This window comes from Pan paniscus, chromosome 11 (genome assembly GCF_029289425.2).
Source record: "Pan paniscus chromosome 11, NHGRI_mPanPan1-v2.0_pri, whole genome shotgun sequence".
Lineage (NCBI taxonomy): Eukaryota > Metazoa > Chordata > Mammalia > Primates > Hominidae > Pan > Pan paniscus.
The window spans coordinates 77,330,336-77,341,883 of record NC_073260.2 but is presented as its reverse complement, the minus strand read 5'-3'; the positions used below and the strand labels follow the sequence as shown (position 1 = coordinate 77,341,883).

The 11,548-nt window shown below is 41.7% G+C and overlaps 1 pseudogene; it reads right to left on the bottom strand.

The window, feature by feature from the left end:
- Nucleotides 1–3,203: 3,203 nt before the first annotated feature.
- LOC100986063 (argininosuccinate synthase-like) lies at nt 3,204–4,614 on the bottom strand (annotated as a pseudogene).
- Between the last annotated feature and the right edge of the window lie 6,934 nt (nt 4,615–11,548).

Genomic DNA, 11,548 nt, shown 5'->3' with positions numbered 1-11,548 from the left:
TTGTGGGATTTGAGGGCCAGAATTTAATTTTTGGAGTTATATTTAATGTCGAGAGCAGATTGGATAATAAAATGTATATTGAGAATAAGACGGCCTTTTGACCTTTTAGGGTCTAGGGCTGTAAAGCATCTCAGGGTTGCTGCCAAATGAGCTATGAACTGGGGTGGATTTTTTTATTTGATGAAAAAGAGCCTAAATGCTATCTGATTTGGGATAAAGAAAAAGGAGCATTAACCTTGACTATGCCTTTAGCTCCAGCCACCTTTTTAAGAGTAAATTGCTGGCAGGTGGGGGAGGGCTAGTCATGGAACGAAACGGTAAGCCGGACTGGGTGTGAGGAGGGGAGGTGATAAAAGGATTATAGGGTGGAGGAGCGGAGGCTGAGGAAGAATTGGGACCTAGCTCGGCCTGGCAAGGAGGGGAGAGGTCAAATGGGTCTGTAGAAAAGGAAGATTAGAAAGACTCAGCGACACTTGGGGTTGGGACTGAGGGGACAGGTGGGAGGGAAAGAAGGAGGATTTGGGAGGAATTGCACTGGGAACAGAGACTAGGGAGGGAACGAAGTGTGAAAAATGCCTGGACGTAAGGCACCTCAGACCATTTGCCCATTTTTTGACAAAAATTATTTAGGTCTTGTAGGATGGAGAAATCGAAAGTGCCGTTTTCTGGCCATTTACAGCCATTGTTAAGTTTGTATTGGGGTCAAGCGGCATTGCAGAAGAAAATAAGACACTTAGATTTTAGGTCAGGTGAGAGTTGAAGAGGTTTTAAGTTCTTAAGAACACAGGCTAAGGGAGAAGAAGGAGGAATGGAAAATGGAAGCTTGCCCATAGTGAAGGAGGCAAGCCCAGAGAAAAGACAGTAGAGACACGAAGGGGTGGGGGGTTCTTGCCCTCCAGAAAAGCAGAGAAGCGGTCGGGGCACAGAAATAAGGGGTTGGGGCACAGACATAAGAGGTCGGGGCATGGAAATAAGGAATTGGGGCACAGAGATAAGGGGTCAGGGCATGGAAATAAGGGATCAGGGCACAGAGATAAGGGGTCAGGGTGCAGAAATAAGGGATCGGGGCACAGAGACAAGGGGTTGAGGTGCAGAAATAAGGGATTGGGGCACAGAGATAAGAGGTCGGGGTGCGGAAATAAGGGATCGGGGCACACAGATAAGAGGTCAGGGTTCCTGCCCCTCCCCTAGAAAAGTGGGACTTGCCGCTAAGGGTGAAGGAGAAGGGGTTGAGGGGTTCTTGCCCCTCCCCCAGAAAAGTGGAGAAGGGATAGAGACATGGAGAGAAGGGCTTGGGGTTCTTGCCCTTCCCCCAGAAAAGTGGGACTTGCCGCTAAGGACCAAGGCAGGCGTCCCTGCGTGGTCTGACACCTCTGAAACCTGGGTGAATAATCAGAGAGGTGTCCCTGCAATGATTAAGCACCAAGGGAAGGCTGCCTTCCCAGTCCATGACCGGAGCTGGAGTTTGGGGTCCACGGATAAAACATGTCTCCTTTGTCTCTACCAGAAAATGAAAGTAATTGAAATTAAGAGAAGGGAGAGATAGAAGTGTGGTGCCAAGATTGAAAGGAGAAAGAGGTTGAGGGATAGTGAGGGACGTTGGAGAAGAGAGTAAAAAGAGGCTGCTTACCAGATTTGAAATTGGTGAGACGTTTCTTTGGCTGGTTGGTCTGAGGACCTGAGGTTGTAGGTGGATCTTTTTCACAGCACAAAGAGCAGGAGGACAGGGGATTGATCTCCCAAGGGAGGTCCCCTGATCCGAGTCACGGCACCAAATTTCATGTGTGTCTGTGTGAAGAGACTACCAAACAGGCTTTGTGTGAGCAATAAAGCTTTTTAATCACCTGGGTGCAGCTGGGCTGAGTCCGAAAAGAGTCAGAGAAGGGAGATAGGGGTAGGGCCATTTTATAAAATTTGGGTAGGTAAAGGAAAATTACAGTCAAAGGAGGGTTGTTCTCTGGCAGGCAGGAGTGGGGGTTACAAGGTGCTCAGTCAGGGAGCTTTTGAGCCAGGATGAGCCAGGAGAAGGAATTTCACAAGATAATGTCATCAGTTAAGGCAGGAACAGGCCATTTTCATGTCTTTTGTGGTGGAATGTCATCTGTTAAGGCAGGAACCGGCCATCTGGATGTGTATGTGCAGGTCAAAGGGGATATGATGGCTTAGCTTGGGCTCAGAGGCCTGACAACGAACACAAAGGGAAAGAGGAGAGGCACCCGATATATGTTCTCTAGGCCTTTTAGAAAATGTGGAGTTGTTTCTTTGGCCATGTATATGTGAATCTACGAGAAAGGTGATATCGTAGACATCAAGGGAATGGGTACTGTTCAAAAAGGAATGCCCCACAAGTGTCACCATGGCTAAACTGGAAGAGTCTACAATGTTCCCCAGCATGCTGTTGGCATTGTTATAAACAAACAAGCTAAGGGCAAGATTCTTGCCGAGAGAATTAATGTGCACATTGAGCACATTAAGCACTCTAAGAGCTGAGAGAGCTCCTGAAACGCGTGAAGGAAAATGATCAGAAAAAGAAAGAAGCCAAAGAGAAGGTACCTGGGTTCAAATGAAGCGCCAGCCTGCTCCACCCAGAGAAGCACACTTTGTGAGAACCAATGGGAAGGAGCTATGAGCTGCTGGAACCTATTCCCTATGAATTCATGGCATAATAGGTGTTAAAAAAGAAAAAAAGACCTCTGGGCTGTTTTCTGAATAGCCTTGAAAAATATATAACTCTGGACCAAACACTGGGCTATTTAAAAAACTCAGTAGATTCTAGGGAAATATACTAAGTTACGTTCTTTGACAATAATCAAATATAACTTAAAAATTAATATTAAAAGGTATTATATGTCTATGTTTAAGTCAGACATACAACTGGAATTTAAAAATAGTTTTCTAAGCAAATCGTGGTTTGCAGATTTTAAAAAGCTCAATTACCAGTTAATTGTAAATAAATGATTATCAGAAGCCCATGTGCTATCAATAGGATATGGCCAAAGATACAGAGAGAAACACATTTATTACTAAATAGTAATGATTAAAAAATAAAAGCAAAACAAGGCAAAGAAAGGAAGTGATCAATAAAGATATGAGAAGAAATCAATAAAATAAAAAGGAAATTAATAGTTCTCTTTTTCCTTTTAATTGTAATTTTATAGCTCCCCACTCCATCTGCCCCCCTCTTCCCTTCAATGATGACGTTTGCAGGTTTCAGGGGGACCAGGGAACAAAGCTGGAGCCTGGCAGCCCCACTATGCTGCCAGCCGGGGAGAGCAAGTCACAGTTACAAATTATCACAACAATTAGCGCCTGTACTTGGGGGATCTGCAAATTGAGGAGACCCCAACTCCTCATTGTACAGGGGTCTATTTGGCAGTGACCTTGCTCTGGAGACGACGATATTCCCTCAGCCTGAGGGAATTGATGTTGATGAACCTGATGGCATCAATTGGCTCATAATCATCCTGCACTTTCATGCTCACCAGCTCCTGGCTGTAGAGAGACAGTGGGTACTCCCAGCTGAGGATGTACACCTGGCCCTTGAGGACGGACACCTGCACTTTCCCTTCTACTCACTCCTGGAACTTGGCGATGCAGTGGCGGACAAATTCATACTCTGGGCTGTGCCAGAAACCGGTATACACCAGCTCAGCAAATTCCAAGCCCAGGCCTTGTTTGATTTTGCGCACTTCCAGGTCCATGGTGAAGGCCTTGATGTCTAAATGAGCGTGGTAAAGGATGCTGCCTGCTGGGGTATCCTAGATACCTTGGGACTTCATTCCAATGAAGCGGTTCTCCACGATGTCAGTATGGCCATGCCCTGCTTGCCCGTGACTTCGTTTAGGTACATGAAAAGGAGGTACCAAGGTACCAAGGAGGTCTGGTGGGTGGTGCCATCCTTGACGTTGGTCACCTTCACAGGGACCCCGTTTTGGAACTCGAGAATATCAGGGGTGTTGGGAGCTTTGGCCACGTCCTGGGTCTTCGTATAGAGACCTGGAGGTACTCAGTTCTTGGAGTTCTCCAGGATTCCAGCCTCACAGCTGATGTGCATGAGGTTCTGTTCCATGCTCCATGGCTTCTTGGAAGTGACCAGGATGGGAATCCCGTGTTGCTTTTGTGTATTCTTCCATCAGGTCATTGAAGGCCTCGAACCAGTTGCAGAACTCGGGCATCCTCCAGGGAGCAATGAACTTTATCTGGGGGGGGCCAGTGAGTAGCAGGTGAGTTCAAATCAGAACTGATCGGTCCCCTTTCCCGTGGCACTGTGGGACACATACTTGGCCCCCTCCTGCTGGACAATTTCCATTTGTTTGCAGGCAATGCAGAGCCTGGCAAGAGAGGTGCCCAGGAGGCAGTGGTCCTCATACAGTGCCCTGGACTGGATGGCCGGCCAGATGAACTCCTCCACAAACTCCCTGCTGGCATCCTCAATGAACACCTTTTTGGCCCCAAGCTTCAGTGCCTTCTTCCTGGCTTCCTCAAAGTCTTCCTTCTGACCAATGTTGGCTAGGTAGGCAATTATGTCATAGCCTTGTTCCTTCGGCCACATGAGGATGCAGGAGGTGTCCAGGCCCCACTGTAGGCCAGAACCATGGAGTCTTTGCTGGACATAGCGTCTAGGATTGGAAGCATCAGTTGCCGGCATCTGGAATCTGTCTTCATGGTGCAGTGAACCACTCAGGCTTGGGCAGCAGTGGCAGGTGACAGAGCAGTGGAAATTAATAGTTCTTAAAAGGAAACTAAATGCTTATTCTTTGAGTATAATAAAACTAAATAGACAAACTTTGTTAAGATTGATCAAGAAAAAAAGGAAGAAGGGACACACACATAAACTTATTAGGAAGGGAAATAGAATATAAATACAATCAAGAACATTTAAAAATTAAAAAGAATAATATGTTAAGCTTTATGAAAATAAATATTAAAATTTAGAGGAAACAGATGATTATCTAGAAAAATATTAATCACCAAGCAAAACAAAAGAAAGGCCACAGATAAAACTTCAAGATAGGCTGGGCGCAGTGGCTCATGCCTGTAATCCCAGCACTTGCAGAGACCAAGGTGAGTGGATCACCTGAGGTCAGGAGTTCGAGACCAGCTTGGCCAACATGGTGAAACCACGTCTCTACTAAATACAAAAAGTTAGCCAGGCATGGTGGCACACGCCTGTTGTCCCAGCTACTCCGGAGGCTGAGGAAGGAGAATCACTTGAACTGGGGACAGGGAGGTTGCAGTGAGCCGAGGTTGCGCCACTGCACTCCAGCCTGGGCAACAAGAGCGAAACTCTGTCTCAAAAAAAAAAAAAAAAAAAGAGAAAAGAAAACCAAAACAAAACAAAAACCTTCATGATAATCAAAACTTCATCCTCTTTCTAATAAAAGGCCCCAGACATAAATGGTTTTATAGCTGAGTGCAAACAAACATTCAGGAACCAGGTAACCTCTGTGTTTGTAAGCTCTCTCAGAACATTATTAAAAATACAAAGTTCCCCCAAATTATCCTTCAAGGCTGGCATAACCCCGCTACCAAAGCTCACAAAGATAATAGAATTAAAATAAACAAACAGAAATTACAGAATAGTATGACTTATGAACAGAGGCAAGAATTCTTAATAACTTTCTAGCAACTAAAGTATAGCAGAATATTTTTAAAAATGCTTCTAATTAAATAAGTAGATTTTCCACCAAGAATTTAAGAATGGAAATCTAACAGTATAATTCATTACATTTTTGACCAATAGAAGTGAAATTTATGATTATCTCACTAGACACCTAGTAAACATTTGATAAAATTCCGTGCAATTCTTTTTTGTTTTATAAACTCTAAACAACCTGGAGGAAAAGAGAACTTCAGCCTGCATTATCTGAAAGCAGATGCTGAAACAGCATTCAATGTGCAAGATATTTATTAGGATTCACTCCCTGTGGAAGGGAGAAGGCAGCAGGATTTGGCAGAAAGAGAGAGAGAGCCCATCAGCAGTGTCCTGCACTGAACCTATAAAATCTGGCTTTTATACCCCTGCCTCAATCAATAATTGGATGCCCAGCACTGCAGGAAGGGTGTACTCTTGGCTGAGGCAGCTCCCTGTAGTTGAGGAAAACCCCGAAGGAATTGTTGCCGCAAGTCATTCCTTGGAAGGGGATGGGCAGTGCATCTCCTACCCATCACAATTTGATTAAAAAAAAAAAAAAGCAACTTAGAATCGCCTCCAGTAAAGGTAGACATATTGATCGCTAACACCACTACTATTCATCATAGAAAATCATAGACAATGAAATAAAGCAGAAAAGAAAACTGGTATGAGGTATACGCATCAGAAAATGGAGACAAAATTATTATTTGCAGGAATATGACTGTACAGAAAACCAACCCCCCAAAAATTGAACTTTTATTTGTTCCACAAGATACACAGAATACAAAATCAACAGACAAAACTTTTCTAAGTAGCTTTTCTAAATATCCACACCCCCAATTATCATCTGAAAAAAATAATTATTAGGTGGATTAAATGAAGTTTTTCAAAAAAGTTTTAAAAACATTTTGTTAATATGGTAAATGAACTAATATGGACCCCTCTCCCTCAATCACAAGCACATTGAACTGCTGGATAAAATATGGGTTAAAAAAAAGGTCAATACTTAACAGCTCAAAACAAAGAGGAAATTCTCCAGACAGCTCAGATGGAATACAGTTTCTAGAGGCTATAAGCACCCACCAGCCTAGAGGAGCTACAATATGATGTGAATGGCCACCATAGCACAACTCACATGGGGATCAGATTTCCTTAGATTTGGGCTAGAAAACAGCCTTGTTGAGAAGGATAATTCTAGATACAACCAGGATTCTGGAAGGGCTGCCACTTCTGGAAAAGGAGAACAGAAAAAAACTATGTACCTGGTTCTGGGTGACTAAAAGAGCACTTGACCCTAGGAGCCTCCAGGTAGAAATTAAACATGTCTACTGTAAGAAATCAAAGCCCCACATTTGGACCATGCATAGGGTGGAATAAAAATGTATATTACACATTTAGTATGACATTCCTCACGTTGAAATGTTAGTATTAAAACAGGTTTCAGGCCAGGCGTGGTGGATCACACCTGTAATCCCAGCACTTTGAGAGGCTGAAGCGGGTGGATCACCTGAGGTCAGGAGTTTGAGACCAGCCTGGCCAACATGGTGAAATTCCGCCTCTACTAAAAATACAAAATTAGCTGGATATTGAGGCGCACGCCTGTAGTCCCAGCTACTTGGGAAGCTGAGGCAGGAGAATCACTTAAACCCGGTAGGCGGGGGTTGCAGTGAGCGGAGATCATGCCATTGCACTCCAGCCTGGGCAACAAGAACAAAACTCCATCTCAGAAAAACAAATAAAACAGGTTTTGGATTACGGAAACCTCAGCTGAAGTAAACATTTAAACAAACATAATAAAAACATAGACCACTTTTATGGCTCTGTGCTTATAAAATTCCCACCAGGGAAGACAATTGCTATGCTCATTATAAGAAAATTACATGCCTCGTGGGGAAGTGATTGACTCTGAGACAGTCAAAAGTTAATGTAGGAGGATTATGACCTTAAGAATATGACCCTAAGTAATAAAATAATCTGAACAATTCTTTAAAAGAAGTATTTGTTAGTATTTATATAGATTTTTCTAAAGGAATAAATGCTATAATAAATACTACTGATTGCTTACCAAACAGTTATTTCTCCCAATTTCTGGCTTATCACAGATGTTATTATACTTTTGTTTAGATTTTAAAGCAGCTAGAGCTTCAGGGGAGCCTGGGTTCCTGCCCAGTCAGAGGAGACAGATCGTGATTGGTGTAAATCAGTCATGGTAACTCCATCTCCTTATAATTTAAGAACAGTGTGTGGCACAATTTTAGTCAACAAGACATGAGGAAAAATCTGTGAAGTTTATGGAAAAGTCTTCTTGGTTCATATACAGGGACATTTGAAGTGATATCCTCTTTCCGCCACTAGGCAATCTATGTGAGGATGAGGTGCTTGGAGCTGCTGCTGCAGCTATCTTGTGAACCATGAGGGGAAAGGCCCAAGGCACAGCCAAACATTAAGGATGGAGAACAGAAAGATGGAAAGACCCTGAGTCCTTGATGATATAATTGATCCACTGAATTTAACTACTCTGGAGCTGCCCTATCTTTGAAGTTTTTATTGTGTGGAGTAAACTTATGGTTTAAATAATTTGCACTTGGTCTTTTATTACTTAAAGCCCAGATCAAACCAACTGATAAATTATACCAGGAAAAAGAGGATAATGGGGGCGGGGTGGGGGCGAAAGAACCGGCAGGTTTGAAAAGAACCAAATAATACTTACAGAAATGAAAAATGTGAGGTGTTGAAGTTATAAACTTGTTGGGCAGCTTAAACATCTGATTACTCACAACTGAAGTGACAACTAGGTAAACGGAGGACAGATCTGAGAATTCACACAAAATGCAGCCTGAAATAAAAGAAATATGAAAGACAGTCGTAAACCGACAGATAGAAGGAAAAGGTCTAATTCACATCTGGGTTCTCCAAAGGAAGAAGATAAAGAGAATAATGAGGCAATATTTGCTTATTTAATAGTGGGAAATTTTCAATAATTAATTAAATACATCCATATCCAGATGAGAGAGAAATAACGAATCCTAAGCAGGATAAAAATACTTCCTCAATGGTTACATCATAGTAAAAGGGAAAAGAGGGAAACCTTAAAAGTAACCAGAGAATAAAGTAGGATTATCTATGATGAAAAATATAATGGCCCCCTCGCCAACAAGTATCTTCCTGACTCCACATACCACTGGCCTTCTTTTGAAAAATCTCATTAGAATGCTGATTTTGTTCAGATGTTGAATGAAGGTTTCTTGATCTCAGGAAAGGTACACTTCATGTGGGAGAGGGGCTCTTGCCAATGAAACATGAGAAATTTCCAGCCATGATGAGATCATTGGTACCTAACTATACTCTCATGGTTAAAAACAAAACAAAATAAAATTTATTGTGACTGTTTTTAGACATTTTCAATAGGTATTCCAAAACTGTGATCCCTGAGAGAAGGGAAATAAATACAGTGAGACCCATAAACACCCTGGATTTCTGCACAGACACACATTCTGCATATTGGTGTGAGGATAGGTGGCCCAGACAGAGCACAGCAGTCTCAAGGAGGTGAGGAGAAAGAGGCCATAATTCAAGAACCCTGAGATGCCCAGAATTTTCCTGGAAGAAGAGAGTGGTGTTGAAAAGAAGATCCAGAAATCTGCATAGTAGGCCAGACACTGAACTGGTCATGCACAGGGTTACTGCACCTGCCCAGGAAAGAACTATTACCAGGGAAAGAATGACTGTCAGTGTGCTGTGAGATGAACAATTTCCAGGGCTAGTGAAAGGGTCAGGGGCATTTGAGTCCTGACCACCCTGAGCAGAGAGAATGTACTGAACACCCAGAGCACACAATAGAGGCCTGAGAAAGGCTATAACTTAGGAAGACAGCTAATTTAGCATGAAGGAGGGAAGCACCACTTAAGACTTTCCCAAACAAATCTTATAAAGATGACTTGGAAGGATTAAACTAATTCTCAAGTAAATTGCCTGCCTTTCAGAACAGAGCTCAAAACCCTGTTGAGGAATCAACAAAATCCAGATACTCAAGAAAATAGCAGCTAAAATCCAGTATACAATGCAAAATTTCTACTCATGTGAAGAAGTAGGAATGTTTGAACCATATCTAGGACAAAAATCAATAAAGTTTGAAGAAATTGCTGAGAACAGCTCGGTCACGGAGACCCTAACCCAGTGGCGCTAGAGGAATTAAGACACACACACAGAAAAATAGGGTGTGGAGTGGGAAATCAGGGGTCTCACAGCCTTCAGAGCTGAGGGCCTCGAACAGAGATTTACCCACATATTTATTGACAGTAAGCCAGTGATAAGCATTGTTTCTATAGATTATAGATTAACTAAAAGTATTCCTTACGGGGAAACAAAGGAATGGGCCGAAATAAAGGGATGGATCTGGCTAGTTATCTGCAGCAGGAACATGTCCTTAAGGCACAGATCACTCATGCTATTGTTTGTGGTTTAGGAACGCCTTTAAGCAGTTTTCCGCCCTGGCTGGGCCAGGTGTTCCTTGCCCTCATTCCGGTGAACCCACAACCTTCAGCGTGGGAGTCATGGCCATCACCAACATGTAAGCAGAGAAAACAGTTTATTTTTACTCTTTTTAAAAACATTTTACTTATTTATTTATTTATTTTGTTTACTTGACAAATAGTAATGATAGATAGATAGATAGATAGATAGATGATAGATAGATAGATAGATAGATAGATAGATAGATAGATAGATATAATGGGGTATAATATGATGTTTACATATGAATATATTGTGATACGATTAAATCAGGCTAATTAACACATCCGTCACCTCACCAGCTTACTATTTTTTTGTGTGGTGAGAACATTTAAAATCTACTCTTCTAGCAATTTTGAAATATATGACACATTATTATTAACTCTAGTCACCATGCTGCATAATAGATCACTAAAATTTATTCCTTCGGTGTAACTGAAACTTTGCACTCTTTAACCAACCTCTCTCCTTTCCCCATCTTCACCCCCAGTCTCTGGTGACCACCATTCTACTCTCTGCTTCTATGAATTTGACTTTTTTTAGATTCCCCATGAAAATAAGACCAAGTATTTGTCTTTCTGTGCCTGGATTATTTCACTTATCATAATTTCCTCTAGGTTCATATGTGCTTGCAAATGACAAAATTTCTTCTTTTTAAGGCTGAATAGTATTCCATTATGTGTATATATCATATTATCTTTATATATCATCTGTTGGTGGGTATTTAGATTGCTTCCACATCTTGGCTATTGTGAATAATGCTGCAGAGAACATGGAACTGCAGATATCTCTCTGACATTCTAATTTCAGTTCCTTTGACTATATACCCAGAAGTGGGATTGCTGGATCACATGGTAATTCTATTGCTAGTTTTTTTAAGAACGCTCATGCTGTTTTCCAAAATGGCTGCACTAATTTACATTCTCACCAGCAGTGTACCAGGGTTCCCTTTTCTCCACATCCTTGCTAACACTTATTATCTTTCATCTTTTTTATGATAGCCATTCATTCTAACAGGTGTGAGGTTATACCTCATTATGGATTTAAATTGCATTTCTCTAGTGATTAATGAAGTTGAGCATGTTTCATATATTTGTTGGCTATTTGTATGTCTTCTTTTGAGAAATGTCTATTCAGGTGTTTTGCCCATTTTTTTACTGGGTTATTTGTTTTCTTGCTATTTAATTGAGTTTCTTACGTATTTTGTATATTAGTTGCTTTTTACTCTTAACAGTGTCTTTGGATGAACAGAAGTTCTTAAATTTAATAGGTCCAATCATCAATATTTTCATTTATAAATCGTAGTTTTTGCCCACCTCAAGCTCATGAAACTGTTTTGTTTTACAACAGTTGTCATTTTATGTGTTATAGTTCCTGAGTGCTTGATTTTCATTCTCAATA